The sequence below is a fragment of the Lolium rigidum genome, chromosome 5 (genome assembly GCF_022539505.1).
Source record: "Lolium rigidum isolate FL_2022 chromosome 5, APGP_CSIRO_Lrig_0.1, whole genome shotgun sequence".
Taxonomy (NCBI): domain Eukaryota; kingdom Viridiplantae; phylum Streptophyta; class Magnoliopsida; order Poales; family Poaceae; genus Lolium; species Lolium rigidum.
This window is the reverse complement of record NC_061512.1, coordinates 184,723,601-184,735,766: the sequence shown is the minus strand read 5'-3', so window position 1 is coordinate 184,735,766 and position 12,166 is coordinate 184,723,601.

Genomic DNA, 12,166 nt, shown 5'->3' with positions numbered 1-12,166 from the left:
ACCGAGAACCACGATACGGAAAACCTTCCGGAGACGCCGCCGCCGCCGATCCCATCTCGGGGGATCCAGGAGATCGCCTCCGGCACCTCGCCGGAGAGGGGAATCATCTCCCGGAGGACTCTACGCCGCCATGGTCGCCTCCGGTGTGATGTGTGAGTAGTCTACCCCTGGACTATGGGTCCATAGCAGTAGCTAGATGGTTGTCTTCTCCCCATTGTGCTATCATTGTCGGATCTTGTGAGCTGCCTAACATGATCAAGATCATCTATCTCGTAATTCTATATGTTGCGTTTGTTGGGATCCGATGAATAGAGAATACTTGTTATGTTGATTATCAAAGCTATGCTTATGTGTTGTTTATGATCTTGCATGCTCTCCGTTATTAGTAGATGCTCCGGCCAAGTTGATGCTAGTAACTCCAAGAGGGAGTATTTATGCTCGATAGTGGGTTCATGCCTCTGTGAATCTGGAGGAGTGACAAGAACCACTAAGGTTATGGATGTGCTTGTTGCCACTAGGGATAAAACATTAGTGCTATGTTCAAGGATGTAGTCACTAGTTACATTACGCGCAATACTTAATGCAATTGTCACGTTGTTAGCAACTTAATACTTGGAGGGGTTCGGATGATAACCTCGAAGGTGGACTTTTTAGGCATAGATGCGGTTGGATGGCGGTCTATGTACTTTGTCGTAATGCCCAAATTAAATCTCACTATACTCATCATGATATGTATGTGCATGGTCATGCTCTCTTTATTTGTCAATTGCCCAACCGTAATTTGTTCACCCAACATGCTTGTTCGTCTTATGGGAGAGACACCTCTAGTGAACTGTGGACCCCGGTCCAATTCTCTTTACTGAAATACAATCCATTTGCAATACTTGTTCTACTCGTTTTCGCAAACAATCATCTTCCACACAATACGGTTAATCCTTTGTTACAGCAAGCCGGTGAGATTGACAACCTCACCTGTTTCGTTGGGGCAAAGTACTTTGGTTGTGTTGTGCAGGTTCCACGTTGGCGCCGGAATCTCCGGTGTTGCGCCGCACTACATCCCGCCGCCATCAACCTTCAACGTGCTTCTTGGCTCCTCCTGGTTCGATAAACCTTGGTTTCTTTCTGAGGGAAAACTTGCTGCTGTGCGCATCATACCTTCCTCTTGGGGTTGCCCAACGAACGTGTGAAATACACGCCATCATATAACAAGTTGCAACAATTCATTAAATACTCACAACGGATACTAGGCACTATGCCCCGGACAATTATAATGCTATTACATGAACGAACTCATCCAATCCCGACCATCCCCTTCAGCTTACAGCGAGGAAACTACTCACACATCGATGGGAGAATCATGGATGGTTGATGGAGAGGCGTCGGTGATGGCGATGATCTCCTCCAATTCCCCGTCCCAGCAGGGTGACAGAACGGAGTTCTTGCCTCTGAAATAGGGTTTCGTGAGGCGGCGGCACTACGGACTTTTCTCTGGAATAACTTCGAATCCCCCGGGGTTTTCTCATGACGAGGATCTTATAGTCAAAAGGGGAGGCCGAAACGACGAAGGGGTCGGGAATACAACCCCCAAGCGCGGCCAGGCCTGGGCCGCGCCTGGGCCATGTACTCCTAGCTCCAGCCCCCCTGCTCTTCACCTTCTGGTTCCGTGAGTTCCCCGGGAAATAAGGCATTTGGGTATATTTCTGGGATTTTTACCGAAAGTTGATTTTCTGCACAAAAACAAGACACCAGGGCAATTCTGCTGAAAATAGCGTCAGTCCGCGTTAGTTGCATTCAAAACACACAAGTTTGAGGGAAAATAATAACAAAAAGGTTCGGCAAAGTAGATACGTTTTGGATGTATCACTTAGATACCCTCAGAAAAAGAGGGGTATGTTTGACACCCATTGGCTTTTCTTATTCAATGCTGTCATTGATAGCTTGGATTTAGAGAGGTGACAATGGTTGGGAGACAATTTACATGGGCAAATAGTCTTCTTGAGATGACATACGAGAAGCTGGATCAAGTACTTATGGACTCTGATTGGGAATTTAAGTTCGCTCTAGTCTCAGTACGAGCTCTTCCTCGGATCGAAGCCTTGTGAGACCATGCCCCTATATTTTTAACTACTGGGACACCATTGACGCAACGTAGACGGGAGTTCAAATTTGAACTTGGATGGCTACAACGGGATGGTTTTTCGAACATGATTAAATTAATTTGGGGTTAATCCGGTTGCCGGGAACACCCCAATACAAAGGTGGAATAATAAACTACGTTCGTTGCGTAGATACCTTGAGGGGTGGGCTAGGCACATGACTGAGCAGCTCAAACAAGAGAATCTCAGCCTAACATCATACATTGATGATTTAGAGGCAATCGCTGAGATACGACCGTTGACTGTGCATGAAATTGAACTTAAAAGTCAATACAATGCAAAGTTAGCTGGTTTACTTCGAGAAGAGGAACTCAAATGGTACAAGAGATCTAAGGCCCAGTTCTTGTTGGAAGGAGATTTGAATACGAGATACTTTCATAGTGTTTCCAATAGTAGACACATAAAGAAACATATTCACTCTCTTGTCCAGGAAGAGGGCCTGATATAAGGTCAAGAGCAGCTTCAATCCTATATTATATCTTACTATAAGGGTCTGTTTGGCGAACCTGAGGAATCGGGTCTATCCTTGGATGAATCCAGGACGGATGATATCCCACAGGTGACTCCAAAAGAAAATGCCATTCTGCCCCTGTAATATCCCAGGTAATGGGGTTACAAAAATAGAGGAATCAGATGTGTGCATTGCATTCATGCATAGAAAATGCGGGAATTTTCGCGCTTTAAAGTAAAACAGATCACAATGAATCGAAGTTTCACTTGACCTTGGTGGAATTGAAGTAGCTCATCAAGTCAAGCGCTACAAACTTCAATGTGACTTTGTTCAAACCTTGTTTTGGGTAGAGATGATTTGATCTAAAGGGTTAGATCAAATGGAACTAATAATCAATACAACAACACTTTACTCAATGATCAACTACTTGATCTTATAACAGATCATAATATGGTAATCATTGCCACGACACAAGAACATCTATTCAATTTACAAACCAAGTAACAATAAAATGGAGAAACCATTCCTGACTTATCTTTTCCATGTCTTAAGCTAATCCTTGAACCTACCATGAACCTCATGGTATTCATTATATTTCAATCTTGGAAACAAGACAAGGAGATCAACTCTAGAAATGTATATATCCTTTTCTATTCCATATTAGTATACATCAAACCAAGAGAGATGAGAGTTCTACAATAATTATTAGAGAAGCAACAAACCTTGAGCTAAACCTTGGATATGCATCCAAGTATTCAAATCATCATCTTAAAGAGAAACCTTAGAATATTATTCAAGTCCTTCCCAAGTGAGAGAGCCCATTCATATCAATTATAGCTTTACCTATAAATGAATAGAGGACAATCTTTGAACTAAAGTATTGGGTTGTAAACCATTTCATCTTGGAGTGGTGAGATAACCAAATACCAAGTGGAATAAAACTATATCCATGAATTAGTGAAATAAGGGTTGGATTAATCCAACTAAGTTAGACAATTGAATCTTTAGCTCAGCAACCTAAATAAATATTAGGAGTACACCATAAACCCTAGAATAAACCATTCCTATATGAGAGAACTCAAGCTATGGAGTTACACTAAAAATAGATGAGGCAACACCTGGATTTGAGAGAGAGAACTATTCTTATGACCAGATGATCATATCATCATTGTTGAGTAGAACCCTAACATAATATCTCAGGCATTCTCCTGGGATATAAACTTTAGAGGCAACCATAGAAGTTCCATTCTAGAAAGTGAAATAGAAGTACTATACCCTAGTGGATCAAGACAATGCTTGATCATAGAAGCGAGAAACTCATTTCATAAGAGATACTTTAGGAAGCCAAACCTTGTTCATTATCAATTGGTGAATGATCATAAACCCTAAGAACTTGATGTATGTGAGGATAAGTTAAACCCTACTAGAATAAGTAGATTTCATTCCCACATGAAATTATAGGAAGATAACTAGTAAGCAACCCTAGGTTTATATCTTATCTTTTACTTGTGAATCACTTGGTAATCATAAGTAGAATCCTACCATATCTATGTCTCATAAATTAAAGAACCTAAGAAAACCTTAGAGTAAAACTCCATACTTAATATGGTGAGAAACCATTCATCCATAAGACCAAAGTTAACTATAAAAAGAACTATAACCAATGTAGTTAATTTAATGATAAATTAAGGATAATAATTGTAGGTAATTGGTAGAAGATAAAACCAATTCTCAAATCCTTAGTAATTAAATGAGCACAGAAGCAAGTAAGAAAGTAACCATATTATCTTGGTTAGGGGAGATTAACCCTAGCACATGCAATATGGTGTCATCTCATCTCACCACCTTGAATTAAACCTCAACCCTAGTTTATGTATCACTATGGTGATCATAAAACAAACCAGGCCAAAGATGAGATTCAAACCAATTGCCATTAGGTGAATCTCATTAGAACCTTAGAAATTGCTCACAAACTATATCTTTGGTTTCAATTATGAACCAAAGATTAACCGTGTGCTATATTTAATAATTCAAACCCATAAGTGGTAATCAACCACTTATCATTAGAATCAAAACCAAACCCTGATGAGAGTAATACCTACTCTAAGTATTTCGAGGTGTTATTAAAATAATAGTACAAGTATTAAACTTGAAATAGAAATTAAGATAAACCTCACAAGACCTTAACAAGCAAGTGCTCACATAAATTCATGTGCAAGTGACCAACAATCTCAAATGAGAGATCAAGTCCTTAGAGATATTTTTAGCACATGAAATCATGCCATTTAGTCACTTACTTAATAAAACTCCATAAACAAACCTTACTTGGCAACTTATTTCTTGCAAAGCAATACCAAATAAAACAAGAAATATTACTAAGTAAGAAAACTACCAATTTGGAAAACAATTTGAATATTCCCAAAGATAATATTCAAATTCATGTCCATAGGGGTATTGAAATTCAAATACCAATAATAATAATTAAACCAATGTTATGGTGCCACATTAAATTTGCAAATACACCACTCCAGACCTTGCAGTCTCTTGAACTAATCCTTATATGTTTCAAATAAGTAAGACCTGCAAAATAGAAAAGAATTCAAATTTGAATTCTAAACAGAATTATAAAACAGAAAAAGGAAAATAGATAAAAGAAAGAGAGGGAAAAGAGCTTACCTGGCCGCGAGCGGCCCAGTGCGCGAGCCCAACACCAGAGCCCAGCAGCAGCCCAACACTCGGCCCAGACCATCACAGACCCAGCCCAAATACCCCTTCGGTGGATAAGACTGAAGACGAGGTCGCCACCTTCGTCTTCGCCACCGTCGACGTCCAGGAGAGCGCCACGGCGCTGTGAAGGCCACGTCCCGTGGTCGTCGCCGATGATATTGACCGCCAGCGCACGGCCTAGAAGCTATAAAGCGCGCGGGAGCCCTCCAGTTTCCTCTTCTCTGCCCATTTCTCCCCAATTTCGAAACCCTAGCTCGCCCGGTCATCTTCATCGCCGCCGATTAGGGCCACCCCGAGCATCGCCGTGAAGCTCTGGAGCTTCGCCTCGTTCCCAGCAACCCCCTCGTCAACGCGTGCTTGCCGGGAAGCCCTACACCCGACGAATCGGGTCATCGTTTCCCCGCCGGTCACCATCAGACCCCGACGCTCGCCGTCGATGTAGACCACCGCCAGCCTCGCCGACACGCCCGTCGGAACCGCGGTGAGCTCCTCTACCGAATGGCATGCTTGCCTTGCTTGATAACCCGCCGTAGCATCGCCGCGTCGTGGAACCGTGGCCGCCGCCGTTTCTCATGCTCGCCGGGATGCCTCCGGTGACCAATAGATGGGGGCGCCGCCACCTTTAGGTTCGCTATGGCGCCGCGCATCCAACCTGAGCCTCCACGCGGGCGCGGGAACGCCGTATCGCCGGTGTCTTCCTCGACTGGCCATCGGCCAGGAGCTCCTCTGCCCAGTCACCGAGTTTGACTCGGTCAAGGCTTATGTGGCAGGTGGCGTGGTCTAGCCCCACCAGTCATTGACTGTGTGGGTGCACTGACCGGGTAGGGTTAGTCATTTCGTTTTATTTTTGCAATTCAATAATTACTGCAACTTTAAAAATTTATAGAAAAATCATATTAACTCAGAAAAATAAGAATAAGACATCAAAATTCTTATAAAAGTAAATACTATCCAATACAAATATAAAATGAAATTTTTATTTTTAATAAAAATTTAATCATTTAATACTCATTGTTTAACCCTTTTCTTTTAATTTTAAGTTCAAGTAAAATTCAATAATTAGTAAAAATTTCCAAAAGTAAATAAAAACCAGTAAATAAATAAAGAAAACATTAAGACTAATTTTCTCTATTTGTTATTTTGTTAAATCATTATTAGAGAGATTTAAACCCTAATTAATAATTACCTTAATTATTAATCCATTAAAAATAATAAAATGTCAAATCCAAGATTATTATTCCAAATTTATTAATAACATCAACTTTATTAATGAAGTTATTAATCCAATAATTATAGGGTAGTTAGGAAACCCTAGCTCCATTAGGAACAAAGTGATAACCTCATAATTTCATGTGGAACCCTAAAACCCTAACTCTACTAGGAACCCTAGTTCCATTATTACATGTGAATCCTAAATTGCTTCTAACCTAAACCCTAGGTTAGAATATGTGATCTTGGTACCTACTTCCTAATCATAGAACCAAAGTAGTAAATAAATACTTGTCTTGGTCACATAAAATGTAGAAACCTATCACTAATATATGGGTATCCCATGTACTCATCCTCATCAGACCTAACTAATCAAGTAGGGTCAACCAAGTACAAAACCCTAGTTCCTATTCCAAAGACCACATCCTTAGTTATCCATAACTAGCATCACACCATTGTGATGAACCCTAATAGCAACTACACCTACTATTATGTATTACATTCCCTACTCCACTAAACCCTACTAGTGTTGGATACTAATTATCAACCATCCTATTTAGGAGCCAATTATTCCTTACTTACCAGAACCAACAGTAAAACCTAGGCCACCTCAACCCTAATTGATATACATCTTCTTACTTAAGAAGTATGTTCTTCAAAAGTTATTCTTTTGAAGAAAATAAGGAATCATCATCAACCCTGCTTATAAGGACCTATAAACCCTAGCTAGCTATCACCAACAAGATGAACCAATCTTGATAGCAACCTTGTATGAATAATTGCTTAGGATACCTAGGCTTATCTTAACCTTACAAGCCCTAGGTGTTGATGAATCCAACTTTGTTGGGATCCATCTAATATTTACTCCAGCAACTACCTGAAACCATAGTCAACCATAGAAACCCAACCTAATTACCATACTTGTTCTTTATCTAAGAACATGTTCTTCAAAAGTTAATCTTTTGAAGTATATGATAATTAATCATTAACCATGCCATATAGTACTAAAACTGACCACCTGTTCTTTACTTGTTAACATTATGCCAATTATCATTCTTTGTGTGTTCAATTGATTATTATGCTTTATTATCTACCTGTTTATAATACCAAGTTAATCACACCTGAGTAAGAACCTTGTATGTGAATCACTCTAAAAGTGCAACACACCCCAAAACCAATCATTACCACTCAATAATCCTAAGTCATCGGGGTTAGGACACGCTTAGAGCGATTGCATCTCATTCTTATGCATTATTGCATCTTGCCAATCTTTTAAACATCGTCCTTACCGGACGATGATGCTATTTCAGAATTTGGAGTTATTGCGTAACGAAGACCTTGTCTGCATAATCTTGCAGCCAAGAAAGGCAAGTTCATCACTTGCTCATGTCATTTGAATATCTTTATCAAATTACTTGCAAAGTACTATGATTATCACTATTGCATAAAAACAAAAACCACTACTTTCATAACTATGAATATGACTATGTGGTGGGCAATGGAACCATGGATTGTGTTGATATGGTGGAGGTTCCATTGCAAGGGTTTATATCCATCTAGGATTAACAACAAATGTCGTCCAGTGATTCTTGTGCCGTAATACCCGTGTTAACCATAAGATCTGGAGTGGGACGGAATAGTCAATTGTATTTCCACCTCTTGTACATCAACGGATGCGCTTACCGTAGCAGTTGTATCTTGCGGAGCAACTTGTGGGTGGGGAACCCATTCTAAGTCCCCACGGTTATGCTTGTGCATACCGTAGCGGTTGCGGCTTGCGGAACAACTTGTGGGTGGGGAACCCATTCTAAGTCCCCACGGTAATGTGGTCTATGATGGGTTGCAGCTACCGGCGAAGGAGTTTGGTTCGATCCCGGATCGTTGTCGTGGTCGGGGTCCGTCCTTAAATGGTGTAAGTGGACCGACGAGGACCCAGGGTCGGGGTTTGCAACAAAGGGTGGGTGTGCGAGGTAGCGGAGGAATATGATTGGCTATGACCTTATACCGGGCCTCACACCAAAGGAAGTGTGGACGGGGAATATGCCCGGTTGGCACCAAGGTTAAGATCTCTTATGGGTAAAGCAACACACCTCTCGCAGAGTGTATTGAATCGTGACCTGTCACTCCTCGTTCCGGGATTTGGAACTCGCGAACGCTGCCGGAAAGGAGCTCCATGAAGTTCTAGTAAACCGGTGAAGGCTGACGGACATAGTTCTTCTAAATAAAAGCAACCTTTTGAAGAAATGATTATGAAAACTTGCATTGGTATTAGACTTTCTGGTCTAATACTGTAGCTAGTGCATTAAACACCTCTTTCCTATAATGAACTTGTTGAGTACGCTTGTACCCATCCCACTCTTAAATCCCCTGCTTAGATATGGAGGCATCAAAGGAGGATCTACAGTGCAACTCGAAGACCGAGGAGTCAACAACTACTTCAAGAGACAGGACCATGTCAGAGGAGTCAGATACCACGTCCAACAAGGAGAAAACCTAGTTTAGCCATAGAAAGGAACTAGCTTCCTAAACCTAGCTCCTATTTAGCTAGAATCTATTCATAGCCCCTACAACTAGTCAAATACTCTACAAATAGAGTTCATGATAGGATTAGACTACGAGTCGTTCTTCTGGAGTTTATTTGCAGATTTACCTCATTGTAAAGTAGGAGGTCGTGATGATCTTATGTAACGAGTAAATATTGTAATTCTATAGACATGCCTTGGACCCGCATATGTTTCTGTTGTACCACTCTGAGCGATATAATACGAGTGGAACTGTGTTTCATTGGTGTTATATCAGACTTGCATACTACACCATGCAGTGGTATGCCGGGTCACCACAGCCCCTTATTCCGAGGAGGAGATTAGGAAGGAGGTCTTTCTGATGGAGCATAATAAGGCACCAGGATCGGATGGTTTTTCAGCCGAATTCTATCAGTCTTTCTGGGATATTGTGAAGACTGACTTGTTGGAATTGTTTGCTGAGCTTCATGTGGGATAGATGGATCTATTCCGTATCAGTTTTGGTGAAATCATTCTTTTACCGAAAGTTACTGATGCGGAGTGGATCCAAAAATATAGACCCATATGTCTTTTAAATGTTTTTTTATAAAAGTAGCTACTATTTGACTGAATTCAGTGGCAGATCATGTGGTGGGTCCTTCTCAGACGACTTTCATGCAAGGTAGATACATCCTAGATGGAGTTGTCACTTTGCATAAAACAATTCATGAGATGCACCACAAGAAGTTAAATGGGGTCATACTCAAAATCGACTTTGAAAAATCCTATGATAAAGTTAATTGGTCTTTTCTTCAACAAAAACTTTGGACGAAAGGATTTTCTGATGAGTGGCGCGCCCTAATTAATAACGCCATTTTTGGTGATAGTGTTGCCATAAAGGTCAATGATGACATTGGCAAATACTTCCAGACAAAAAAAGGGTTGAGGCAAGGTGATCCATTGTCCCCAATGCTCTTTAACATTGTGGCAGATATGCTTGCAATTATACTTGAACGCGCTAAGTTCGATGACCAAATTGAAGGTGTGGTTTCCAATTTGGTTGATGGGGGCTTATCAATTATTCAGTATGCCGACGATACAATTCCATTTATGGATCATGATTTGGCAAAGGCACGTAATATGAAGTTAATTCTTTCAGCATTCGAGCAATTGTCAGGTCTTAAGATTAACTTCCATAAAAGTGAGCTTTTTTTGTTTTGGCGAAGGCATAGACGATGCCAACCTATATGCCGAGCTATTCAGATGGGGGCTTGGTTGTTTTCCAATTAGCTATCTTTTTATTTTGATTCACCATCGAAGACTTACTTTGGCTGAATGGAAAATCGTCGAAGAACGACTTCAGAAACGCCTTACTACTTGGAAAGGAAAGCTCCTATCCCTTGGGGTAAGATTAGTCTAATTCAGTACTCACTAATATGGTACTGTATATGACCTCTTTCTTCCATTTACCCAAAGGAGTCTTGCACCGATTGGATTATTTCCGATCAAGATTCATTTGGCAAGGGGATAGCGAGAAGAAAAAATATCGGTTAACAAAATGGAGTGTTATATGCCGTCCAAAAGATCAAGGTGGACTTGGTGTTCACGATCTAGAAGATAAAAACAGGGCCTTGCTAGGAAAGTGGCTGGCTAGGTTATTAACGGAGGATGGTGTATGGCAAGAACTACCGCAGAAAAAGTATGTAGGCTCAAAGGCGATATCCCAGGTTTTTTGGAAACCGGGGGACTCGCACTTCTGGGCTGGCATTATGGCAACAAAGAAAATTTTTTTTCCGTTTGGTTCCTTTTCCATTAGGAATGGGGCGGAGATACGTTTTTGGGAGGATCGATGATTGGGAACAACCACTCTCCGTGAACAATATCTAGCCTTGTACAATATTGTTCGTTATAAAGGGGACACCTTGCAAAAGATGATGGAATCTTCTCCACCATCGGCAACGTTCAGACGTGATCTTAGTGGTCCCCGCCTAGACTGCTGGAATGAACTGCTTCATCGGTTAGACTCAGTACAGTTATCTACGAGAACTGATGAATTACGTTGGAGTCTTACCAAGAATGGCGTATTCTCGGTAGGCTCTATGTACAAAGCCCTTTGCACTCCTACCCAACCGATTTTAAATAATAAGTTCAACTGGAAGATGAAGATACCATTAAAAACTAAGGTCTTTGCATGGTACCTTCGTCGAGGTGTGATTCTTACTAAAGATAATCTTGCAAAACGCAACTGGCAGAGTTGCAAGAAATGTGTGTTCTGTCGCGAAGAAGAGACAATAAAACACTTTTCTTCAATTGTCGGGTTGCTAAATCTATATGGTCAACATTCAGATAGGTTCTACCCTATATTTGGGAATTGGTTAAATGAGGTGGATTCAAGGTATAAAACGATTCTCCGAGTGGGAGCGATTGCAGTTGTATGGTCGCTTTGGCTGTGTAGAAACGACAAGGTTTTTAATGATAAAAATTCTTCTATTATGCAGGTTATTTACAGATGTACATCTATGCTCCGTTCATGGTCATCGCTTCAACGCTTCGAGGACCAAGACCTATTTATGGAGGTGTCTACACGTTTGGAGAATACGATCAATGATTTTATTACCCAACATGGGTGGCTGCATAACCGTAGGATAGATGCCAATGGAGCTGTTGACTAGTTGATTTTTTTTTTCCTTTTATCCTTTATGTACTCTTTTTGTTTGGATACTGGATTCTTAAACGACTGTGTGCATTTTAGCTATGCAGAGGCTGAGTATAATGCTTGATACTTCAAGTAATAAAACACCCTTTATCCAAAAAAAGCTCTATTCTAGTAGAAAAAGATAGTAGATCAAAGAACTTTTATTTAATTAAGTTTTAGTATGAGAGTAGATGCCCATTTGATTGCTAGGGATGCCGTTTCGATGCCTTTTGGTCGCCGCTTCTGGCTGATTGATCCACCGGATTTTGTATCTCGATCAGTTGTTTCTGATGAATAAAGTTCTATTCTCCTCTAAATAAATAAATAGGCCTTGGATGCGAGTGACAGTACTGGTTTTCACCCCGCAATTCACAGGACAGCCACCGTTAGATTTAAGCCACTTGTTGTTTACCTCTCCCCTGGATAC